Source organism: Otolemur garnettii, unplaced genomic scaffold, assembly GCF_000181295.1.
Source record: "Otolemur garnettii isolate 467f Iridium unplaced genomic scaffold, OtoGar3 scaffold00209, whole genome shotgun sequence".
Taxonomy (NCBI): domain Eukaryota; kingdom Metazoa; phylum Chordata; class Mammalia; order Primates; family Galagidae; genus Otolemur; species Otolemur garnettii.
This window is the reverse complement of record NW_003852604.1, coordinates 305,253-321,525: the sequence shown is the minus strand read 5'-3', so window position 1 is coordinate 321,525 and position 16,273 is coordinate 305,253.

Below are 16,273 nucleotides of genomic sequence, written 5' to 3'. Positions count from 1 at the left end.
AGCCCAGGTAAAGATCAAAATTCAAAATTTGAAGTGTGGTTTCTATGAATGCATATAGCTTTTGCATCATCTTAAAGTAAAAAAATTCTAGGCTGAGCTGTTGTTGTAAATCTGGAATCATGTGTGTACAATCTCTTAAGGCAGTGACCTCACGGCCGTTCGTAGTGTTTGAGCAGAGGTGCAAGTGGGTGTACTGAAGGGAAGCTATGGGTTCTGAGGACTGAAGACTGTGCCAGGGGATGCCGAGGCACTCAGCAATGTCCCCAGTTCAATTCACTCCTACAGATGTGCTATGGAGCCAACTGTCATCAGTGATGGAGATGCAGAGATGAGTCAGGGACGGCCCCTGTCTCTAGGCTCAAGGTCTGGCAAGAAGGTAAGGCAGAATAGAATGCCATAGAGATGACAGTGGCCACATAGTACAGTGCAAGCCTTTGCAGAGCAATATGCTGACTCCGTGGCTTGAAAGGACATGTCATTGAGCAGTTAGCAAGGAAAGCCTGAGAGGTGGAGCTTGCCAGGGGTTCAGAGGAGGAGAGAGGAAACGGTAACACTCAGAAGATGGGAGTTGTGTTAGTTTGTTGGAGCTGCTATAACAAAATATCACAGATTTAAGCAACAGAAATATATTTTCTCATAGTTCTGGAGGCTGGCGGTCCAAGAGCCAGCAAGATGCTGGTGGGTTTAGTTTCTGCTGAGGCCTCACTCCTTGGCTTGCAGACGGCCACCTTCTTGCTGTGCCTTCCATACTGTTTCCTCTGAGCATACCCATCCCCAGTGTCTCCCTGTGTGTCTAAATTTCTTCCTATAAGACATCAGTCGGAATGGATTAGGGTCCATCCTGATGGCCTTAACTTAGTTTAGCTCTTTTATGGCCCTATCCCCGAACTTAGTCACCTCTGAGGTCCTGGATATTAGGACTTTCATATATGAATTTTAGGGGAACACAATTTAGCACATAATAGGAGAGGAGCTGACTGTGGAAGAGGGGAGAATGGGCCCGGGGTGGGCAAAGCCAGATTGGGAAAGGCCTTGCCTGTCAAGATTGGGCCTCACAGTTTAGGATTTAAGGTGCTGGCTCCTGGTTTGAACCTCAGTAAGACCCTTGGAAAGCAAAAGCATCTCTTCTTCCTGTTGCCAGAGCTCTGGTATTTTTGGGAGGGGTGAGATCTCAGGCCCACAGGCTCCAGGGCTGGTCATCTGGGCCACACCCCAAGAAGGGGCTAACATTGGCCCTCTGCCTGGGCTCTGTGGAAAATCCTCACCCAGCTGGCTGGATCCCAGAAGCTTATCAATTGGAGAACCTCCCTGCCTTCCAGAAACACTCATTTGGATAGACATGGTTGCATAAAGTCCACCCTAAGTAGAGTCTGATGGTGAATAGAGAGAAAGATCCAAGGAGGAATACAATTCTGCCTTTAGCATGGTCCCTCATTACCTGGGGAGCCTGGGCCCTGCCGTGGGGCGTGGCCGGCCTTCCGGAGGCACCACACTGCCTCCCTGGGGTGCGTGTCAAGTCCCTCTACCTCTCTGCTTCCTGCTTCCCACTGCCATAAAAGGAGGGCGTGGCCTTCCCCATATGGCACTTTTGGATCCTGGCATTGGGAGGGCAGTGGGGGCAGAAGGGCAGAGGAGGGTGAACAGGCCCCTACCTCCTAGAACCCTGCTGACTCCAGCCCTTCACCCCCCACCCCTCCATCCATCTGCTGAGAGGAGAGGAATGGAGAGGACTGGGAATCTGCTTTCCTGGGGCATGCAAATCTAGCTGGGTAATTTTTTTTTTTTCAGTTTTTGGCGGGGGCTGAGCCTGAACCTGCCCCCTCCAGCACATGGAACCAGCGTCCCACTCCTTTGAGCCACAGGTACCACACTGGGCAATTCTTTTTAAAACTTTTTATTGAGGTGGAAAATGCATAGTGTGGTCAGTGCATACATTTTAAGTGTAGAGCTTGATTAATTTTTTACATAGGAATGCATTAGTATAACCCCTCTGGGATTAAGATCTAGAACATGCCAGAAGTCCAGCAGTGAAGCTTCCTCCCTTGTGCCCCTTTGCTCCCCACCCCCAGGTAACCACTGTTCTGACTCTAGTCTTTCCTTGAGTGCTGCGTAAGGAAATCCCGCAGCATGCGCTTCTTTGCATCTGGCTTCTTTCTCTTGTCATTATGTGTGGGAGATTCACCGTGGGATTCTCTTGGAAACTGGTGGCTGGGTCAGGGAGGATCGATCCTCTTTCAGTCTCTTTTATGAATGCCCCTGAGTCTGGCTCCTCCCTGGAAGTCAGGATGTGAAAGTTGTAAAACGTATCATTCAAATTCCTCTGTAACCCTGATCTTATTAGTCGGAACCCTGGTGTTTGGAGCACTGGCCACCATGCAAGAAGTCTCAGTACCCCAAGGCCACGATGCTATGAGGAAGCCAAGCTTCATGGAGCCGTCACAGGTGGGTACTCTGTTGTCAGTCCCAGCTTTGGGTCTCCCAGCACGAGTGAATGGGCTCAGAGGACTGAAGGCCATGCCATCAAATCATTCCCTGCCTTCAAGTCTTTACGATTGAAGCCCAGACATCACAGAACAGAGACAAGACATCCCTCCATTCACCTTGTTCAGCCTGTGTCCTGCCCAAAACCCTGGCCCACAAGAGTACTGGCATGTAATAAAATAGTTGTTTTAAAATGCTAAAGTTTGGGAATAGTTTGTTACGTAGCAATAATAATGGAAAATAGAGTGGGAAGTGGCTGGTTTTTGGAACAGCTCTTGCTGGGAAATGACAGGAAAATCTGCTGTCCTGAGTCTACTGGCTGCTTCACAGCCTGGTCCCTCCCTTGTCCTCTGGTCCTGTCTTCAGAGCTTCTCTTATCTGTTTTAGGCCAGGTGTCAATTCTCTGCCCTCTCTCCAGAGAGCAAAAAACATCTGGTAAAGATGGGATTCCTCCCATGGATTTTGCCTCCCCATCAGGGTCTACCGAAGAGGGGGGCAAGTGGGATATTTGGGGAGCACAGTCAGCCTCTGGAATGTGCAAGTAAATTGTTTAACACAGCCCCAGGCACATCATGCTCAAGTGATGTGCTTATCAAAAATACCACCCTTCTCTTCTCAGGCCACATGTCTGTCTGCAGCTTCTCCGTAGGGACACCACTCAAGGAGAAGGGCTTTGGGACTGACCCTTAGAACTCTTTCCTGAGGGTCCAATTCTGTGTCAAGCTCTTTACCTATGAAATGTCATCTTGGCTATATGGGATAAAATGACATTTAATACGAGGGTGGGCATAGTGGCTTTGCCACTTGCTAGCTGTGTGACAGTGGAGACATTGCCTTCCTTTCCTGAACCTCAATTCCTCTTGTGTCTTAAAAAAAAAAAAAGGTACAATAGTGCCCAGTCCTGGATTCATCCAGGGCTGCAGAGAAAATGAACAGAAATAATAATGCATGTACAGCATTTGTCCATAGGAATCTTTCAATAACTGTTAGCCAAACAAAAACTAAGGGGAGGGGAGGAGTGGAGGTAGCTTCTGTGATAGGCATTATTATTGAATTTTTAAACAGATAAATATAGGCTTGAGGTCAAAGAGCTAAGAGATGGAAGAGTCCTGGTGCCAACTTGGTTCTGTTTGTTGCCAAGGCTTATTCTGCTTAGAGCAGGTGCCTGTGGGTCTGGAGCCCATGAGTGACCTTGCAGAGTCCCCCCCACCCCCCCAACCTGGTCTCACAGCCACGCCCAGGCTGGTAGAGCTGTGTCATCTCCTTGGGACACGATGTCAGCCCACTGTAGTGAGCCTGGCTGTGCCGCCTGCTGCCGAGGAGCAGCTGCAGCTACTGAAAAGCCCTCTGGAAATGGGGGTCTTGGCACAATAAAATGTCCCTGCCTTCCAGAGGTCTCATTTCATTTTTATTTTTGTTTTCTGCAATCCTCCGTACTGGTGGGAATGCGGGGACTAGGACAGTGCTTTTGTCTCAAGCAGGTGTACGAAGAAGAGTATGATTTGATTTATTTTATTTTATCATTATTGTTATTATTATTGAGACAGAGTCTCACTTTGCCAGGGTGTTGCAGCTCACAGCAACCTCAAACTCTTGGGCTCAAGTGATCTTCTTGCCTCAGCCTCCCAAGTATCTGGGATTACAGGCCACAGCGCCCAGCTAATTTTTCTATTTTTAGTAGAGATGGCATCTCGCTCTTGCTCTGGCTGGTCTTAAACTCTTGAGCTCAGGCAATCCACCTGCCTTGGCCTCCCAAGGATTACAGGCATGAGCCACTGTGCCCGGCATATTTTTTAACAGATTTATTGAGATATATAATTCATCTGCCAAATAAATCACGTATTTAAAGTGTACAATTCAGTGGCATTTATTATGTTCAGGGTTGTGCAATCATTAACCCAAACAGCAGAGGAAGGAAGATTTCATCACCCTGTAAAGACATCCTTTAGGTATAATCCTCCGTTTCCCGTGCCTCCCATCAGCCCTAGGCAACTGTGCATCTGCCTTCTCTCTCTATAGATTTGGCTGTTCCAACCTTTCATATAAGCGGAATCATATAACGTGGTTCTTTGTGACTGCTGCTTTCACGTAGCATCATAGTTCCAAAGTTCGTTCATATTGTAGCATGCAGTAGTATTTCATTCCTTTTTATTGGCAGATAATGTCCCATTGTGGCTATATCATGTTTGATTTGGTGGGTGTTTGGGTTGCTTTCGTGTTTTTGGCTATTATGAGTCATGCTTTAATGAAAGTCTGTGTGCATGTTTCCGTGTGGACATACGTCCTCAGTTGTCTTGCGTATATACCTAGGAGCAGCATTCCTGGCTCATATGGTGATTCTATGTTTAAGCTTTTGGGGGAACTGCCAGGCTGATTTCCAAGAATTTGCACCCATTAAAATTCCTCCCAGCAGTGAGCGAGGGTCCTGATTTCTCCACGTTCTCACTCACACCACGCCTGTCTTGTTGATGCTAGCCGACGTCGTAGGCTGTGAAATGGTGTGTCTTTGTGGTTTTGCTTTGCAGTTCTTGTTGGTAACCTTTCCATTTGCTAATTATTGGCTTTGGATATTTTCTCCAGAAAAAAGTCTGTTTAGACACTTTGCTGAGTTGGCTTTTTATTGTTGGGTTGACAGGGTTCTTTATATATTCTCCATACAAGTCCTCTGTGCTGTTTATTTTTAAGGATCTTTCAGAAAGGCCATTTGAAACTGCCCTATTCCTGTGTGTACTGGCTGGAGAACTGCATGAGAAACAAATCATTGGCCTTTCCCTTGAGGAGGAGCTGACGCCCCCTTGGAAGCAGCCGCTCACATACCTCCCCAGTGCTGAAGAAAACAGATGGCGCCTCCTGGTTCCCTTTTCCCTCATCTGGCTTTTCAGCTTTGCCTAAATCAGTGGGTCTCAGGTGGTGTGGAGCGAAGGCCACATCAGTGTCAACCCCTCAAGCCTAGCCCACCCTCAAGAGTTGGGCTAGGCTCCCAACTCCTCCACCACTTTCTTTTGAAAGCTGTTATCCTAAAAGCAGCACTTTTGAGAGTAACACTGGCATGGTACAAAGTGGCCCCTGGGGGGCAGCAAAACTGAGATGAAGGCCCCAGGATAGCAGGACAATGGCCTGTGCTGATTCTTAGACAAAGAAAAGAACATTCCCTTCTGCAGATGGTCCGGTCGCATGAGAAGCCGGGTTAGGTGGTCAGGTTGTTCTCTGGCTGAAGCCAAGCGTGGAAGGGAGCCAGACATGATCATGCCCTGGGGAGCAAGGAAGGGATAGTGGCATCCTTTTGCTCCCAGAAATATCTTGGCAACATCTTTCAATGTTTATTAAGCTCTGATGTTGAGCCAGCACTGTGCTAAGCATTTTCTATTTCTTATCTCATTAAATCCTCACCATAACCTCATGGTTAGTTCTAGTCCATCCTTATTTTCCAAGTGAGGGAAGTGAACCCAGATAGAATAACTTGCCAGCTATCACCCAGCTAGCAGGTGGCAGAGCTGGGAATAAAACCCAGCCTGTCTGACTTCAACACCTGCACTTTTAAGCCCCTCCTTCTTGGTGCACAGAGCACCCAAGCTTTTCAATCCAAATCCTGTCGATGTTTTTTTATTCACATTGTCAATTTCCATAGAAATTTGCATGGGAGGCACTGAGCTGCGGAAGAGCCCTGAGCACAGATTAGAAAATCAGCCCTGAGAATTACTCCAGTGGGCACTGGTTTTGGGTGACTTTGGTCAATTACATCATCCTATAAATTTCCTTACCATACAATGGAGATAGCACACCTACGTCAGAAGGTTATCTCGAGGGTTAAATGACATGATTGCTGTGAGTAAGATTTGCAAACCCTAAAGTTTCAAAAAGTCAGGGGTTGTTATTCTTATTACATTGTTCACTTAATTCAGGTCAAATCCTGTAATTAACAGTCCCAAATCCAGATAACGAGAGTTCTGAGTCTTAGCCAAGAGATTTAGTGTTGGCTCACTTCTGAGCCATATTCAAGACAATAGAAATGAGGTACCACCCAAGCTTTGGGTTTTGGAGCTTTGTACTTGGTTAATCCTAGAATCACATCCATTCCTTCCTGGTCCCCAGTGACCAGCCTGGATCTTGGCCATTTTGAACACATCCCCTCCATTCTCGGTGACTGGCTGAGCGGAATGAGCCTTTATCTCCTGTTTGCCCCTTGGCAGAAGCGGTGTGGGTGTTTGTGGCAGAGAGATAGGATGTGTTTACCAAGTGTCCACACAAGTCTTTGGTTGGGCTGGTGAAATGTGAGCAGAAATGACATATGTCCCTCCAGGCTGAGACAACTAAGAGCCTGTGTTCCTCTTCTATCTTTCCCTTCCCCTATTGGAGGCCACTTTTAAGATGCAGGAGGACGTTCTACCCACGTCAGTCTGTGATGTGAGCAAGACCTAAATCTTTATTTTGATAAGCTATGGAGATGTGGTGGCTTATTTGTTTAGTGTAGCTTAATGCTACTCTGACAACTGTATTTCCTGCTCTAAGTCTACATAGAGAGCAGGAGATACATTTTCTTTCCCTACACAGAGGGAAGGAGAGTCTATGACCCTACTCTAGGCAGAGCAGCAAGAGAAAAGACAGACATGTTAAGGGGAGAATGAGAAAATTGGTGCGGACTGAGCTGAGAATCCTTGTTCACAGTGGCCTGTCCCATAGTGGTTAAGGTCGCACACTTTGAACCAAGCTGTGTGTGCGCCTTGGACAAGTTACTCTCTCTGAGCCTTGGTTTCCTTCACTCCAAGTTGTAGACAATAACGGCAAACAGACTGTGGAGTTGTGAAGATTGATGAGTACTTAGCTGGGAACCTGTGATAGGGCAAGTACCTGATACAAATTAGCCATGTTAAATATCACTCATTGTTAAGGATAAAGGAGGACTGGGGAACTGAATTCCGGACAAGGGAAAGTGCTTTCATTATAGCAGTGTGGAGCCTGGGATGGTACATATGGAAGATGTAGAGATGGGGCTTCCGAGGACACCTGGAACCAATTCTTGTAGCCTTTATTACGTCCCTCCATCCTTCCCCATCCATCCTTCCATCCTCCCCATCCAACAAACTAAAGAAAAACTTAATACATATCATTCTCTGAATCTTCAAGGGAGTCTAACTTACACAGCCTGAAACACTAGGGTTATTGGAGAAGTCCTTTTGTGGTCCTGCTGCCTCTTTAACAGGAACTAGAAAAAAATAGAAAAATCAGGAAAGGAGCCAAGGCCAATGACGTCTTGATAGGAAGGGCAGTGACAGGAAGCCAGCATCAAGGCTAAGTGCTTCTCCTGGGCGGGTCCTCCCTGTGTGAGTAGCATGGTGGGAGGAGTGGGGGACTCTCCAGCCCAGGTACCATAGTCAAGGGGTCTTGAGCGGCTTGGTGGGAGGAACCATGAGTACCCAGGTACCATAGTCAAAGGGTCTCCGGCTTTCAGGCTGCCAGGATTCTGGGCTGGTACAAGGAGAGCAGGATGGTGGGAAGCAGGTTGTGCTTCACTCAAATGAGAGCTCAGAGTCTTAGTGACTGGAAGGCACCATTGTGAGCCTCTAAGGCCTGTTAGGAGCCCCAGTGAACAGACTTGTAAAGATGGGTCAGAGTGAGCATGGTGGGTTCTGTGTGCTCAGCATCCATGGCCCTCATTACTGAGCATACTCCTAATGCATTGGTTCAGCAGGGCCAATTTCATTTCCTGCATCAAGGCTGGCTGAGTGACCTAGGCCTCACCAATCACAGTATCAATTCTTTTAGGCCACTGTGATTGGTTCTGGGTGAATATATGACCAAATTGGTCCCATGGGATCCTACTGATGAACTTTTGTTTAAACCACTAAAGAACAGAATTTCTCTTTTCAGTGGACTCACAGTTAGAAGGATATGCCCCCGAGCATTTGGAAGCAAGCAAGTATAGGGAGAAAATCTCTCTAAGAGCAAGGCTAACACAGCAAAGCATAGTGCTGAGAATAGGACGGAGGCCATTTCCTGATGCCATTGTTTGTCAGCTTCTGGATCTCACCATACCTGAAGGTCGCTGGACTTTTCAGTTATTTGAATGTCCTGATTGATACATGGGCTTGGTTCTCCAAAGCCTTTGGTTCTCCAAAGTCTTTGGCCCTCTGAACACTATGAGGTGGGGAATCTCACCACCAGGATGCATGTCCACTTTCCCCTCTTACACTCTCCCATAGTTCACAGTGGACAGCTTACTCTGCACCAGCTTCTGAGCTATGCTACTGGGGTAGAAGAATGCATGGGACTTGGGCCTTATCTTCAAAGAGTCACAGTTTATAGGGGCTGACACACATAACAAGAACAACTCAGTATAATATGTGCAGAGATAAAATAAAAACTTAGTGTCATGGGAACCAAGAGCAGAAAGGAAACCTGAATCTCAGAAGGAGAAGAATGTCAATTAGGGCTGTTGAGAGGAGGTAATACTCATTCAGTCATTCAACAGGTGTTTACTGATCATCTACACTGTGCTGTATACTGTGCTAAGCACAGGGATGTGGTGGTGACCACAAGCAGATACGGTCCCTCACCTCAAGGGGCTGATAGTCTAGGGGAGAACAAGTGCATCAGATTTCTCAGAATAACCTATGGGGGCAGAGCAGAACAGGATGCTATGTGAACAAGTGACAAAGGAACCAGACTTGGCTTTGGGGTTTAGGGAAGGCTTATCTCAGGATGAAGTGCTTCAGGTGATGGCTGAAGGAGGAGCAGGAATTAAGTAGGTCAAGTGGAGTGAGTGTGGAGGTGAGAAAGCCTCCTCAGCAGAGGAAACAGTGGAGGGAAGGAGTGAGGCCCAGGGAAAGAGCTAACAAGACCCATGTGTGTGCAGCACAGAGAGGAGAAGGGATGGTGTGAGACGCGCCTGGAAAAACAGACACAAGTAGGGCTCTAAGGGCTCTTTTGTTCCTTATGGCTTTTTGGTCTGCCTTTGAACTGGATCTGAAAGGACAAGCGAGAGAATGGCAGGCCAGGAGGAGGAGACAGCACATGCAAAGGCAAAGTAGTAGGAAAGTTAGAGATCAGCATGTATCTGTGTGCTGGAGCCCCAGGGAGCATCCCGGGGCCAGCCCATAGAAGACCTTATCTGCCCAGCTAAGGCTCACGATGCTCTCTTGCTGGTTTTTGCCTGGCTCCCCTCCCCACCCTCTGCTTGTTTCTCATAATACACCTCCATATCTCCTCTCCCTCTGGGTAGTAATTCAATGAACTCTTGCTGCAAAACAAGCTATCTCAAAGTTGATGGCTTAAAACAGTGGTTTATGATTTCTCCTGATTCTATGGGATGTGAATTTGGGTAGGGTTCAGCTGGACGGTTCTTCTGGTTGGCTGTATTCACTCACTCAGTTGCACTCAGCTGGAAGCTGCCCTGAGATGGAAGGTTCATGAAGGCTTCATTTGTGTATCTGGCACCTTGGTGCACTTCCACATGGCCCCTGTCCTCTCCCTGTGTCCTTATCCAGTGCTACATTGGGCTTCCCTAGCATGGCAGGATCACGGTGCCTAGATTTTTACATGGTGGCTGACTTCTAGAAAAAGGAGGCATAGCTGCTAGTCCTCTGGGTCTGGATTCAGAACTGGCACAATGTAATTTCTGCAATATTTTATGGGTTAAAACAATCCATAAGAGCAACCATGAAGGAGAGGAAAAAGAGACCTCGCTTCTTGAGGAGTTGTGAGTGAAAGCAGAGAGGGAAGGAATCTCTGGCACCATCTTTGGAGACTATGAAATATATTCAGATTCTCTCAAACTTCATCTGCATATTCACTGGCCAGGCTGACCACTCACCTTACTCCTCCCAGGATTCTGCTCTAAGCTCTCCAGGGTAGTGGTCTCCTTCTCTGGTTATTCTGCCATAATCTAACATGGAGAAAACAGGGAGTGAATCAGGCAAATCCATGAATAAACTCCAGTCCTGCCATATGCTGGGTGGGTCACTTGACGGGTTTCTTCACCTCTCTTTGCATAAGTTCAGCATGAATGAAATGCTGGTGTGTGTGTCTGTGTGAGACAGAGCAGGGTGTGTGGGGAGAGAGAGATGGAGAGATTTGGCAACCATTTTTCTTTATTTTTCTACTCAGAGAAAAGCTTTGGTATTTATTTTATATAATCATCAAAACAAATAGGATGAAGCATCTGGATGTTTAGCTGAGAAGTTGGAACCCATAACTCTTAACCCATGCCTTCACCACTCACCATGGCTTTTATATCACTCTGAGTATCATTTTCCTTATCCATAAAATGAGAAAATTTGGATACAGTCTTGTGCAGAGGGAAGACAACATGAAGACACAGGAAGATGGTGGCTTTTTATTAGTCAAGGAGAGAGGCCTGGAATAGCCCTCTCCCTCACGGCCCTCCAAAGGAACCAAGGTGCTGACACCTTCATCTCAGACTTCTGACCCCTGGAATTGTGACAAAATAAATTTGTATAATCTATTCTCTGGTACTTTGTTACGGCAGCCCAAGGGAGCTAATGCGAGATGATAGAGGGAGGCACAGAGAGATACCTGTGTCTCTCCTGCCAGAAAGCTGCTAGGTAGCTCATCCCCACCTCCTGCTGTCAGCCCCCTGAGAGGGGAGCGGGGCCTGCATTCTCCTCTCCTTGGACGTAGGTGATGGGGGGAAAGAGAGGGAGAAATAGAGAAGGCCTGGGAACAAAGGAGCTTTGTCCTCTTTCTGCTTTCATCACTCATACTGGGTTGTGGGGGGTGAACGGTGACATCTCTCAAGCCAGGCTGGAGTCGGATGTCCTGGGTTCCCATGTCCTAAATCCCCTGCTCCTTGGCTGTGTGACTTTGGGAGAGTTACTTACCTTCTCTGTGCTTCGTTATCACTACAGTGGGAACGATACGTGTTTCTACCCCACTGGGTTATTGAGGAGATCCAGGACAATGCCTGGTGCACAGTAAATGCTGTGCAGGACTGCTAGTACTGGGATTATTCTCCTCTCAGATCATCGCTCTTAAAGTGGGAGGGAGGTTACTGGCCTCCTGAGGTCATGCCAATGCCAAAACAGCCTTGAGGATGAAGGAGCGTACTAGCGCTACTGCTGAATTATTGCTTGGTTCAAGTCCTAGCTCTGCCATCCCTTCAAGAAGTTCCATGACCTTGGACTCTGCTGACTCCTTTGAGAAGTTCAAATGAGATGGTGATTTTGAAATCCATTTGTAGAACCGAGAAGCCCCATACGAGTGTGAATTTATACATACATCCCCAAAACTGGAGTACGGGCTGATATTTGTGTGTGTCTACCATTGTCTGGCACTGGGTTCTAGGTGTCTTACTGTTTTTCATTTAGTCTTTACAACAGCTCCATGAACTTTCTCTGTAATCTCCCATTTTGGTGAGAAAACTGAGGATAAGGGGGGTTCAGTAGCTTGCCCGGGGTTACCAATACACAGTGGAGCTGGGATTTGCATCTGAGAGTCACATCAGTGTGCATGTCCTCAATCCTGTGGGCAGTGCTGTCCAGGAAAATGTTCGAGATGATGGAGCTGCTCTGGAGCTGCCTGTCCAGTACAATAGCCTGTGGAGCTAGGACGTGCCGAGGAACTGAATTTTTAATCTACTCTAATTTAAATTAATTAAGATTTAAATAGCTTTGTGTGGTTTGTGGCTACTTTATTGGATAGGCACAGAACTAGGCTGTGCTTCCTCCTCATTTGTGCAGTAAAGCTAAATTTCAGGCAGCAGGGGGCTTCTCCAGATCCTCACAGGTACCGGCCACAGAGCTGCTCTTGGCATTAACCCCAGGCTTCAAGCCAGGCTGGGCTCTTCCCCAGTGAACCTGTAAAGCACAGGCTGTAACTGCCCGTTCCTGGGAGGTAACAAAAGTCCGAGAATTTTTCCTGTGGCAAAGATCAGACCTGCCTGTTCCTGAGGGGAGGTGGCAAGACCCTCCACCCTTGCCCTACTCACCCCCTCACTTGGGCTCTGAGCTCTGTGGCCTCTGCAGGGTGGAGAGGCTGGACTGGAGGGGAAGTTGAGATGGTGCATGCCTGCATTTCCTCTCTGAGCTGGAAACTGAGCTGGCAGGCATTCAAGATTTAATTAGCTGAAATAACTGTGCATAATAATCCTTAAAATGATAGTGGTTAGAGCTCAGGCCTTACTGCTTCTGATTATTCAGCCGCCCGGCATGAGCATCCTGTTGCCAGCTCAGCCATGCCAACAAGTCTGCCAGGCCAAGTGGGGAGACTCTTGCACCTCGCTGACGCTTGTCCTGCTGTCCACTGTCAGTGTGATGAGAGAGGCAAAGGTCACATCTAGGGCTCAGCTCTGTGTCTGGGAGATGGAGGCCATACCCATCAATTGGAATAGTTGGGATGAGTCCGCCAGAGGCTTTGCAAAACCATCCCAGAGTTAGTCGGCTGCATGCATATCACAGGCAAGGGAACGCTGGCCCTTGTGCTGAGTGACCTTAAGCGTGGCATATGGAGTCTTGGAGCCTACTTCCTTCTCTGGGAAATGGGGAGTGTTCACTTTCTAAAGTCGTCCTGCAACATTAAGTGAATATTTGTGCTTGCAACGCTTGGCCCAAGGGCCTGACACACAGCAGATATTCTTTTTTTTTTTCCCCTTAATTATTTTTTATTAAAGCATAACTTTGTACATTGATGCATTTATGGGGTTCAGGGTACTGCTTCGATACAGATACTCTTTTTGGTTTTCTCTTTTTTGTTGCTACAGCTTTAGAAACTTTCCTAGTGCAGAATAAGAGGGACAGACTTGGCCAGGGGGTTGAAAGGAACTGATACCGCTGGATCAATTCTTTCACCCAATTCCTGTCGACAGTTTCTCTCAGGGATACAGAGTTTTGGGGATGTTGGACCAGCAGGGAGGAGGAGGTGAGTGGCACCCCTGCAAAGACAGGCTGTGTGGGTTCCCCCCTTGGAACCCAAGTGAGGGAGAGGCCTCCAAAACCAACAGGTTACTTTTCATAGCGCAATTGTTAGGTTGAACCAGAGGAAAGTGCTGTTTTCTCTGGGTCGAAGTTGGTTGAATGTAATCAAAGCCCGTAATATAAACAAGGCCACTACATTTAGCTTTAATTAACTGATAAAGATAGGATTATTTTAATAATGAGATTTAAATATCTCCTCAAAACACAACAGGAGAGAGGCTATCAGGCCGGATGTAACTAACAGGCAGGTAATTTACGAGAAAATGACTGGCGGAGTAGTTGAGAGGAAGGAGAGAGTGCTCCGGAGTCAGTGGGGTGAAGAGCAGCTATAATAGGCGAGGGGATGGGAGCAAAGCTCTTAGCAGAGAGACATGGCATGGTCAAGGTGTGGGGACTCTGAGAATCACCTGGGCAGGGAGACCGTGTCTGTGTAAACGTTTCTGCTCCAACACACCCCGGTGACGCGGTCCTGGGAAATGAGGCCAGTTCTGTATCAGTTGGGATAAGTGAAGATTATGTTGCAGTCACAAATAACCCTTGAATTGCAGTGGCTTAAAGGAACCAAATTTATCTCTTGCTCATGCACATTTCCACCTCCTGCTCAGCTGTAGCACGGCCCCAGGGCATCTTCACTTCAGGGTTTGGGCTGATACGGGCTGATAACGGTAGCCTTTCTATGGGGCATTACTGGTTTCATAAAACAGGAAAATAACATGTGGTAAACCATGTGCGGGGTCTTACAGCCTCTGCCTAGAAGTGAGGCATTTTCTCTGATGTCAGAGAGGGGAGGAAGCATAATCCCCCCTCCCCAGGGGACCAGCAGTCTTTGGACAATAAAAGCACCACCACTGTTCCACTGTATAGAACTTTTTTCCAACTGTACAGAAGCCACTTTTGTTCCTGTGGCCAGTCTTTGGCCATGTTCTAGACAGGTGAGTGTTTTTTACAGGGCAGGGAAGGTTACATTATTTGTGAGGCCTAGGGGAAAAAATGTGTAGCCCCTTATTTAAACTTCATTTATTTATTTATGACAGAATCTCACTTTATAATCTTGGTAGAGTGCTATAGCATATATAGTCATAGCTCATGCTATAGCATATATAGTCATAGCTCATGGCAACCTCAAACTCCTGGGTTTGAAGTGATCCTCTTGCCTCAGCCTCCCAAGTAGCTGAGACGACAGGCGCCTGCCACAATGCCTGGCTATTTTTTAGAGACTGGGTCTTGCTTTTGCTCAGGCTGGTCTCAAACTCGTGAGCTCAAGCAAAGCATAGGACTCTCCTCGGATTCCCAAAGAGCTAGGATTATAGGTGTGAGCCACCATGCCTGGCCTCCTTATTCAAAACCTATTAAGAATCTCAAGACAGTGCCAGTGCACTCGGTGCCTGTAGCTCCGAGGGGCACCAGCCACATAACACCAGAGCTGGCGGGTTCGAATCCAGCCTGGGCCTGCCAAACAACAATGACAACAGCAGCGAAAGAATGGCTGGGCATTGTGGTGGGTGCCTGTAGTCCCAACTACTTGGGAGGCTGAGGCAGGAGAATCGCTTAGGCCCAAGAGTTTGAGGTTGCTGTGAGCTGTGATGCCATAGCACTCTACCAAGGGTGACATAGTGAGACTCTGTCTCAAAAAAAAAAAAAAAAAGACAGTGCCAGTGGAACATTAAACCAACCAGGGAACTGTTTTTTAGAAATTGCACAGGTTACATGCCCAGGAAGCCACCCTTGGGTGACCCCTAGTTTTGTATCGTCCAGGATGGAGCTGGTCTCCCTCTCCTGCCCTTTCAGGGTGACTTGCTCCTCTTTTGTTCCCTGTCCCTGGTCTCTGGGTCTGAATAAGGCTGTCCCTTCCTCAGTGGGCTGGCAATCATGTCCTCCACCCCCTCCATGAGTGCTTATGTTTGAGAAGCCTTTGGAAACTGGGGGGAGGACCCAAGGGAGAAGCAGAAGGAGGGGAGCCAGAGGCGGGAGTGTGAGGCAACACAGGACATGGCTTTCAGTGATCCTCCTCTCACCTCCACAACACTTCCACCTTTGCAGTCCCTCCAAACTTCAGGCCTGCTATTCTTTCTCTACCCATCCATCCACCAGGTCGGAACAGCTGTGGGAGGTAGACAGGTTGACTTCTCAGTCGGCCGCCCTGCCTTGATCCTGTGGTATCGAGGGGAAAGCAGGCTAGTGATCCCTGGGGGCTCATCAAAACCACCAAAGATGAAAAGGGCCCGAGCCCTGAGGCCTGGACAGGCCACACTAGGCCTGTGCCCAGAGTCAACAGGTGGGAGGGGTTAAGCTCTTTGAACTTCTGATAGGTAGATTAGAAACTTGGCTTACTTCTCCTGCAGGGATGGAACTAGTTTTTCCCTCCCCCTTTCTAAATACCCATCTACCATCTGTTAACAACCTCCTACCTTTTACCCAGCTTCTCTCTATCCAGTCTTCTGGGGACTTGGGATTCTTTCAACCCTATGTTTTGGCATTTTTGCATTTTGCTGATGCACCTTTATTAAAATCATTAAAAGCCTTCTGAAGAGGCCAGGGAGGGCTGCATTTTCTTGGCCTTGCTGCTCGGCCTGAGTAAGCCTTCTCCAGGCATTCTCAGACAGCATGTTTTAAACTGGCCTAAGTTATTTCTCTTCAGCATCATTTTCCCAGTCAGCTTTCAAGCCACCTCGGGGTTCGTGCCCAGCAACCCAGACAAACAGCCATGGTCTCCAATCCAGATCTTCAGACCTCCCAATACCTGTGCCCATCCTAGGCCTTTGGGTGAGCAGTTTCTGTCCTGCTGCTGCAGGCAGTCCTGTCACTGCCTCTGGGGACACTGCTGTCCACCCGTCAGCCTGTCACTGTCTCGTTTTGCCTTCATC